This window comes from Capsicum annuum, unplaced genomic scaffold (assembly GCF_002878395.1).
Source record: "Capsicum annuum cultivar UCD-10X-F1 unplaced genomic scaffold, UCD10Xv1.1 ctg3921, whole genome shotgun sequence".
NCBI classification, from domain to species: Eukaryota; Viridiplantae; Streptophyta; class Magnoliopsida; order Solanales; family Solanaceae; genus Capsicum; species Capsicum annuum.
In genome coordinates, this window is record NW_025846409.1 from 1 (window position 1) to 6,374 (window position 6,374).

The window sequence follows — 6,374 nt, forward strand, 5'->3', positions numbered from 1 at the left end:
ATTAGATGGAATTCTACGTATGATTTTTTAAAAACTTGTTATAAATATAGAGTTCCTATTACACTAGCTTTTAACCAATATTGTGGTTCATTTACTGATTCTGCTGATTGCATGCTAATGATTCTGATTGGGTTGCAATTAATGATCTTGTTAAGTTTTTAGAAAAATTTTATATAGCTACGGTTGAATTTTCTGGTGCTTATTATCCTACTGTTTGTAATATTTTGGCATATATAGCAGATATTTTTGGTTTGCTCAAAGAATATAAAAATAAAGAAGGTTATAAAGAAGCTGTTGGTGCCATGTTTACTAAATTTAAAAAATATTTTTTCCCGATTCCCCCTATTTACTTAGTTGGTGCTATGCTAAATTCGTGCATGAAATATAATACTATGTGCCACTTTAGTACTCTTATTTATGCTAACTTAGAAATAAATTCTAACAATGATTCTGAACAAGTACAACCTGATTTATGGATGACTATGGGTGATACGAATGAATACATAGAAAAATTATATAATCACAATGCTGATTTAGTTGATTTAGCTGTACCTACAAATATCACTCCAACTGTCGCTCCTCATCCTCCCAAGGAGCCATCATCTTCTAAAAGGGCGGCACATAGTGGTTTTCCTGATTCCTTTTATGATTTACCTTGTTGGAACAGTGTTGATGAGAGAGCTTACACATAAACTTATCGGGAAGAGCTTAAATATTATCTTCGGTCACTGCCAGAGGATCGCAGACGACGGATCAACACGTTGGATTGGTGGAGGAGTAATGAAACACAATATCCTGTGCTTTCAGGATTAACTAGAGATATCTTGAATGTTCCAATGTCAACAGTTGCATTAGAGAGCACTTTTAGTTAGGGACGACAACAACTTGGAGACAACCGACACTCATTGGGAAGCAATGCAATGAATGTTCTAGTTTGCCTTAGAGATTGGATTAGAGTGGAAAGATGAAATCAAGGAATGGAACCGGAGCTGAACGACGATTAGACACCAATTCTGGAGCATAACGAGGAATTTGGGTGAACTTTAGTGCATACTCTTTGATACTTACTTTACCCTACTTCAGATTCATAAAATCCTTAGCCTTGGATTTTCTCAACTCTCGAGGAAAGAAGTAGTCAAGGAAAGTGCCAGAGAACTCTTCCCACATAGAAGGTTCAACATTTTTACCTCTTAACTTTTCCAACTCATCATACTTATGGTAGATATCTCTTTTCAACTGATAAGCTGCAAATTACACTCCCTTCATATCACTAGAACACATAAATTCAAATATATTATTTATCTCATCCACAAACTCTTGAGGATATTCCTCATCCTTAGAACCTATGAAAGCCAGTGGGTTTAACCTCATGAACTAACCAACCCAAGGGGCTTCAGATAAATTAGAGACAGTACCAATATTACCTAATGATGGGATTGTAATGCCACAAGCTGAGCAGGCATGTGAATGGACAGATGGAACTCGTCATTTGTGACATATCTCTATTGAAATTGCGTGTAGTTGATACCAGCCCTAGGAGCCCAGGGAGGAATAGTTAGGGCTGGTGGAACCCCAAGAGGAGAAGTGAATTTAGGAGTATGGGATATATAACCAGTCGACATCCCAAGAGTAGGGCTCATCATCATTAGATCCTGCAGGGACAGAGGCCTCAACTAAACTCCTTTTACTATTAGATCTTCGAAGAGGTATGATCTAAAAAACAAAAAAGTTAAAGAGTTAGAATAATTCATGGAAATTAGACTCTCTAGCACAAACTAGAACGTGAAGAAGGGGAAATACTCCTAAATGTTTTGTAGCCTCACTCTTATAAATATGGCATACTACACACTGATATAAAGGACTCTACACAATAATACTTTGTTGACACCCTGAGATATCGAACCATGCTCTGATACAAAGCTTCTCATGACCTGAGCCAAGGCCCTGGCTGTGACAAGAATTCTGAACAATATAGGCCCAAGAAGACCCCTTAGAATTCTATCAAAAGCATAGTTTACATAGAATTGCAGAAATGCAATGAAATTCAAGAAAGTCTAAAAATCTAAAAAAAATGGAGATCCCAAACTTTGAATAAAACATCATAACAAAATTATTGTCAAACTAGTCTACGAAGCCTTTAAACAAGACTAAATTGTCTAAGATGAGACAAGGCCTCGGCCATACCATGGAATGAAAAGAAATACTAAAAAATACATTTACAATAATCCACCTACTGAAAGATGGATGGCTCACAAACTCTGGATGATGTCTGACTAAATCTAGTACTACACCGGGCCATGAGATTGTTCCTCCAAACCTACATCAAGAGAAAATATAGTTGCCCGGGGAAGGGCAATACATGGAATGTATTGACATGTAGAACAACTCAAATTAACATACATTTTACAAAAAATAGACAGGTCCATTTGAAAAGAAATTTAGAATATCAAAATCAGAACATATGGGCATAAATAAAGACCTCAAACTACCTCCAAAAAACATAGACTCAACTCTTCTTTTTAGTTATGGGCTAGATAATACCTGACATTCTATTTAGCCTATGGGGTATATGAGTCTGGCATTAACTCATCGACCAAGCCCCAACCCAAGTTTTCCACAAGGGACAGAGTCTTTACTCTTTAATGCACCAAAATACACAAAGTAAGGGTAACATAATTTTTCATATTTTAGAATAAAATCAATTCCTCATCGACATATACAATTTTAGATAATAAGTCTTTAAAACTCATGCCTTCTTGATTAACCATAAAACTCTCTTCAAACCCATTTTTAGTCTCTTTAAATCACTAAATCATTCTTAAAAATTGTCTCTTTCTCTTTAAGGGCATTCTGTAGCTTGTTGTCTCCATACCATGACTTGAAAGTCATATAAATCATGTCATCTCATCCCTTTATCCCTTTTTAAGAAAGATATATCATTTACCACTAAAATAACTTAACTATCAAATAAGAGTTCTCTTAAAAATTTTGTAAACAAGTTTAAACAAAACATCTTTCTTCAAGATATCTCCATAACTCTTAAAGGTGATCATCTCTTTCATAAATTCATTCAATTCTCATTGGAATACAATAGAATTTAAAATACAAGAAACGCTTATGAATCGCTATAATTAAACAACATATAATTTGATAAAAGAACTATTTGAAGATCAAAATTTTAAACATTCATTAAATAATCCACAACACTAGTTAAGTGGATAACTCTCATCATAAAATGTAGTTAATAATTCGTGCTCTTCAAGTAATTTTAAAACCCATATTATATATAAATATATAAATATAGAGTATTGGAAACATAATTTTCAAGCCCGTGATTAGTAATGTCGTTCTACATACCTTTTAGCTAAAGGAATTAATGTAATTGATTCTTAGAGCTAAAGAATCTTGAACCCTAGGTAGATCTCTCTCTCTCTCTTGTGGATTGGGCGAAGTTGGAATGTTTTTTGAGGGGTTAGAAATCATAAATAGTGACTTTGAGACGTTTTGGGATGAATGAGAATGTTTTAATAGGGTAAAAAGAGTTAAACACCCCTAAAATGGGTTAAAATGATGCCTTATCAACAACAAAGATAGGGGGCATGGTGGGTGAGGCCTCAACCTTATGGCCTGGGGCCCATTGTAAATTGTCCCCTCTCCCCGTAGAATGAGCCCTCCGCATGGGTGAGGCAGTGGCCTCTCACGGAAACCCGCACAGTGTCGGCTAGTGTGTGGGGTCTTCCTTTCAATGAATGGATTATGAACCCATCCCAAGATTGTTTATACTAGATCTATGGGTTACGTGGGCTCGTTCCTAGCACTATTTATGTGTCAAAACACTCAAGGCATTACAATATTGCAAGAAAAATTATCGTCATAGCTCAAGGATCAGCGATATCTTATATATGGATAAAAATGATTCAACTCAGATAGGAAGTGGAACACAATATCTTATGGAAGATTAAACCTAGAGATGCTAGCTTTTGGTTTGATAGCTAGACAAAACAAGGTGCTCAGTATTATTTTGAGGAACACAATCACGGAAAGATAGAGATAGAAGCCAAACAGTTAATCAGACATGGGAATTAGAATAACTTAAAGCTAAGTCTATATAATTTAGATGAAATGGTAAGAGTATATTATATATTGCATCAATCCTACTTTAGAGGTAGGGTGAGAGATAAATCATGGTTGATGGGGGACAGTAGTGGAAAGGTTAGTGTTAAATCTGTCTGGGAACTAATAAGACATAAAAGGGAGAAGAGCGAGATTTATGGGGACATATGGAATAAGGGACTTCCTTTAAAAATTAACTTCTTCCTATGGATAGTATTAAAGGCTATAGTTTCCATTGATGACAATTTGCAAAGGATGAGGATAAACTTGGTTTCCAAACATTGGTGTTGTAAGCAATTTCAAAAAGAGAAAACATACAACCTTTTTCTAATAGCTCCCATATCTTCATAGCTACAGAAGTATTTTGCTAATTTTGTAGTTAGACAACTAACACATACCATGAATATATGGATTAATTTGGAGGCTTCAAGTAAACTGCAGCAAAAGTATAGAGTTATACGAGCACCGATTATTTAAACACTATGGAAAAGGAAAATAATAGAAAACACGGAGGGAACACTACTCTTAATTGAATGATTGCTCAAGTGTTACAGAATGTCATTTACATGAAGAGAAAAAAGATTCCCTTGGATAAAGATGCCAAGAAGGGAGTGGAAAGACATAAAAATACGTGTAAGTAATTTCAAGCCAAGACTTTTCTATCATTCAGTGAAGTGGGAGATGCCAGAACAAGGAATGATAATGTACAATACTAATGGGGCTTATAGAGGAAATCCTGCTATGGGATCATATGGTTATTCTTGAGAAAAGCTGAAGGAAATCTAATAAAATGCACAAGGGGAAAAGATTGGTTTCACTACTAATGCCGAAGAAGAGATGGGGGCTTATGAAGGTAATCAAGCATTGTATTAGTAAGGACATTAGAAGACTTTGAGAGGATTTAGATTCCTTATTAATGGTTAACATAATCAATTAGGTTTGGAAAGATCCTTGGGAATTAGAAGAACAAATGGAGGAAATCAAAAATGCAAAGAAAATGATGGAGATAAACAGAGGCCATATTTTCTGAGAAGGTAATAAAATAGCAGATTATATAGCCAACTCAGCTATTGCGTGCAATAATAAACAGATATTCAACTTATCTCAACAGGTTCCTATAGCATGTAAAGGAAAATCATCAATACAAACAAAGCTCAGATACCATCACTTAGATTAAAAATGAAAAAGACTAAACCACATACATACGTTTTGCAGTAATGACAAAGCATCTAGGATATAGATTCTAAGCGGCTTACATATTTACAGCATTGTCTGTTCTATAACTAGAAAAAGTACAACTAGATCAGATAGGCTAAACTATGTAAGCACACAAAATATATCACCCAAAACAAAGGGGAGTGGCATCAAATACTACTATAAGCTTTGGAGGTCAGCTACAAGCTCAGGTAGTGTGAAAAACCCCACAGCAAAACTGATAACAATAAATAATTGAGAAAGTGAATACAAGAAAGTGAAATTTTGGATGGTGAGTATAATAGTACCTTTGGGAGACAACAAACTCCGAATTGCTTCCTCCTTTGATTTCTTGCACTAGAACACCATTCACCTAATGCAAAAAAGAATATTAGAAAAAGAATTAAAAAAGAGTGAGCGACTACAGATGAAGAGAGTCAACCTTGGTTGAGTGACACGTCTTATGCGTAAAGGAGAAGACGAACAAATCAGGTACTGGAGCACAAATAAACTAGAGAAGAAGCAAACGTAGAGAAAGATTCCATCCATAACAAGGAGGCAACATTTTGGAGGTCAGGAGGAAGTAAAAAGAGTACTTCTTTTGTGGAGAATTGTCAGAATATATAGATAGGGCCTGGAGAAATTGGGATGGACCTAAATCAATTTATAGATGTTGTATTTTTATTTTATTTTTTGGGTCTTTAAGCCAAACTTCTTTCCTTTTAGCTGTTAAATAAAATGGCCTAACCAGCCACTAAAATTTGCTTTAAAAAAAGAATGTGTAGGAAGCAGGTTATTTCTACTTTTTCCTTTGACTTGAGTTGAGCCAGTAGTAGAAGTCCTATATCTCAGGAATTTCTATTGGATAGGATATAGATCATTGCATATAGAATGGACCGGATAAAGTCTAAACGTGATAAGATATCTACTCAAAGTTAGTATAAGATTAGTCTAACCTGCACTAGGAGTCCTACATCTCAGGGGTTTATATTGGATAGTATATGATTCCTGCATCTAGCATAGGCCAAATAAAAGTCTAAACGTGATAAGATATTTATTAAAAGTTG

At 35.0% G+C, this 6,374-nt stretch overlaps 1 long non-coding RNA gene across 1 annotated transcript; it reads right to left on the reverse strand.

Moving 5' to 3' along the window:
* Positions 1-1,988: 1,988 nt before the first annotated feature.
* On the reverse strand, positions 1,989-6,149 carry LOC107849970. Its single transcript, XR_001668359.2, has 3 exons — positions 5,750-6,149; positions 5,616-5,680; positions 1,989-2,317 (listed from the first exon to the last, which is right to left on the reverse strand). It is a non-coding gene; the product is annotated as an uncharacterized LOC107849970 (long non-coding RNA).
* Positions 6,150-6,374: the final 225 nt, after the last annotated feature.